The sequence below is a fragment of the Chiloscyllium plagiosum genome, unplaced genomic scaffold (genome assembly GCF_037043375.1).
Source record: "Chiloscyllium plagiosum isolate Xiang-an unplaced genomic scaffold, Cpla_swu_hap1 HiC_scaffold_33, whole genome shotgun sequence".
NCBI lineage: Eukaryota > Metazoa > Chordata > Chondrichthyes > Orectolobiformes > Hemiscylliidae > Chiloscyllium > Chiloscyllium plagiosum.
The window spans coordinates 23,472,765-23,476,089 of NW_028270171.1; the positions used below are offsets into that span (position 1 = coordinate 23,472,765).

Consider the following 3,325-nt stretch of genomic DNA (forward strand, 5'->3'; position numbering starts at 1 on the left):
TGAGAAGTTAAGCATATACTTCAATGGAAGACTTTGTAAACTCTTTGTGTCAGTTATGGAGGCAGCACAGACCAAAGAACTGCAAGTAAACTCCCTTGGTATGTATGGGGTACTTTGTAGTGTGTGATATTTTATGTCTAACTGTATATTTCTGTAAAATAATTTTGGCTATTAGTTTTAATATCTTTTTACTTGACTTATGAAATGATTTTGGTTTTCATTCGCAATATTTCTTTTTCTGTGCCTATTTTAGATACTTAATCAATAATGCAAAATTTGTTGAGCTGAATCTTGTTTTCTATTGAGTCTGAGTGGTATCACTTTTTTTTTGGACGGTTTTCTACGACAAGGCCTCGTGAATTCTGTCACTGTATCTTACCAGACTCGTGTGTTATGACACAGGGTAAACCCTCCTGCTAAATTTAAAACTAACACCACAGAAAAGATTTATCCCATGCAGTAATCTGTAAAACTTCAGTGGCCAAGAAAACTATTTAAAGTAAAAATTAACAACTTTATTTCTTAAAGAATAACAGAGAATAATGAACTAACAACTATATACATGTCCTTCCTCTAACCTATCTTTTACCTTCCCTTCTATAATACTAGTCCAATGAAACTCCCAATTAAGATTTACAAAACAACACTTCATATCGCAAAACCAGGCAGCTTTTGGTTCTTCTATTTGGATCTTCCTGTGTCTTTTCTTCTTAGGAATTTCTGCGTCACCGGTTACTGATCGAAAAGGTACCTTTTAAGAGAGCTATTTTTCAGGCAGTCTGTTTACATGCTGGGCTGGCAGTTCTTCTCCAACTGGTCAAGATTTGCCCAGCCTTATACCCCAGATCATCAGATTGTCATTGGCTTTTAAGAATGCCAGTATACTCAATTCAAACTTGATTGGAATTTGGTATTTTTCAGGGTATAATTAAAACTGATTGGCCTAATTCGAATCTGTTTTTTTTTGTCGTTTCCAGGCAACCAGCTACTCCAGTAGCTGGAGCACATGTTACATTGTGTCTTGTCAAGAACACTTGGTGATGTCACTACTAGATTTTAACTCTCTTAAAAGGTATAGTTCACCCCCATCTTCAAAACACATGGCATTAACAGCTTATGCAGCTCCTTGTTGTCCTTCATATCTGATTCTAGTCCCATCTTCCAATGCACCATTCCTAGATCAACTTGCTCTCACCAGGTGTTTATTGAAAGACTGGCATCCTTTGCACCTGCAACATCTTTAAAAGGCAAGTATGCATCTGGACGAGCACTGGCATTCCACTGCTCCCATACATTGACGGACAGAACGTGCCAGATAAATGGAAGTTGGCCCCATCATTTTCCAACAGGGTCCTGTTTGAGGGATGGTGCAAAGAAGGGCATCCTCTTCATGGAGGACAGGCAGTGGATGCCATATCATCAGACCCTGGCAGCCTGGTCCCACATTGCCACCTGGGTGAATGCTGTCTCTAGAGTGTGAAGGAATGGCTAGCAGTACTATAAGAAAGTCCATGATCTTCTCCAATGCACCAAGGTAAGTGCTGCGCTCTTCTCTCTGCCACCTCATACTCACTCCATCTCTTCTACCACACCTATCTACACCAAGATTTATGCTCTGCCACTCTACCTATTTCCTGCAAAACCTTCCCTCATTTGCTTTCTCACACACCTGTATGGCCTTTGTACTGCCTCCTCATTGCTTAAGAACACCTCACCACGTTTCACCCTCCTGCACCAACATAATAGTTGTGCCAGCTCCACTTCATTCCTCGATTTCTCTCAATAGGAGAAGATAGCCCATAATAGGAAGAGCAAGCTTGTACAGGTGGAGGGATGCCTCATGTTAGCCTCCTCACCCCTACAAGGAGAGAATCTTGACCCTCGCAAGAGAAGACTGGAACTGGGTTACAGAGAGGTCAATATTCTGTCAACTTTGTAAGTACCACTCCTTATTGCACTGCAGTTCTCCCATTAACCCCGCTGCCAGTCTTATTCATTGAACACAATTTGTAACCATTGGCCACAATGCTTGTGTCTTGCAGATGCAGCCAGGATCTCCATGACCTCTGTGGAAATAAACCTGTTTCCTCAGAAATCACCTTCTGGACCACTGAGGATAAGAATATCATAGCCTCAGAGGAAGCATCAGCAAGACTTCCTTCTGCACCCCCTAGTCCAGTTGCTGCCACCTTGGTGGGAACATTAGGTCCAGAAAGTAGGCGAGCACATCGCTGGGGCAGCTGCACAACTGGCTAAGGAAGAAACACCCCAGGCCAATGGCCCTAGAGGATTGCTGGAGACCAGGCACCTGCTTAGTCCCAACAGAAGATGACTCTGTAGAGTCAAAGAAATCAGGGACTCCATTCATGGATGCACAGAGAGGAAGAGGAGTGCAAGATAGCTTTGTGTGATGCAATGGCCCTCATTGCCCTGAAGCTGCAGGAGTGCAGCAATTCAATGACATATATCTGCATCTGTGGACAGGTTGGTGGCTGCCATGGAGAGGCAAGTCTAGTACCCTTGGTCTGCTGGAGAGATGCACAGAGTTGCACCCCATCATCCCAGCCATTGGTCTGCAGGACTGAGCGCATGGCGTGATGGTGGGGGTGGGGGGGGGGGGGGGGGTGCAAAGGATATGGCATGCATCCTCAAAAAAAGACAGGGCAGTTCCAGAAAGTGGAATGTGGAAGGAGGCTCCTCAGAATTCTTCTCAGGATTCCCCAGAAGTGGCCAGGCCTCTGTCTCCAACCTGCCTGCCACCCTTTGACCCTTGGAAGTCCAAACCATGGAGGATCTAGTTGTGGCAAGAAGAACCCTGTGTATCTGGCATATCCAGACACAAACACCCATGAGGCCACCTGATCAAACCTCCAGGGCCAACAGACTCTACTGATAAGCAGACTCCCTCCATCTCATCAACAGAAGCAGAAGTGTACACTAAAACATAGCTGGGTGGAGAGAGAATGAAAGGGGACACTTTGATGACACAGGTGAATAATGGATTATACATTACTTTTGTACAAATTTCAGTGCTTTTCATCTGGTTATTGTAGAGTAGCTTTTTATTTGTCATTTTTACCATACACAACTGATACAGTAAAAACGAGACAACATTCTTCCAGGACCAAGGGTGCTACATGGACAGCGCAAACTACACACTTCTACAAGGCATAAAGTTCATAAGAAGTGCAAAACACGCAAGTTACAATGTAACAGAACAATGATAAATAGTAGACATTTTTCTAGCAGCAATTTGAAGTCGTGCAAAAAATTTCAGATGGGAAAGAGTCCGATCATACTGTGTTAAGGAGCCTGTGTTAATGAA

The 3,325-nt window shown here is 43.5% G+C and overlaps 1 long non-coding RNA gene across 1 annotated transcript; it reads left to right on the plus strand.

The window, feature by feature from the left end:
• Positions 1 to 1,057: 1,057 nt before the first annotated feature.
• Positions 1,058 to 2,511, plus strand: LOC148141432 (uncharacterized). Its single transcript, XR_015752535.1, has 3 exons — positions 1,058 to 1,534; positions 1,787 to 1,935; positions 2,043 to 2,511. It is a non-coding gene; the product is annotated as an uncharacterized LOC148141432 (long non-coding RNA).
• The last annotated feature ends 814 nt before the right edge of the window (positions 2,512 to 3,325 follow it).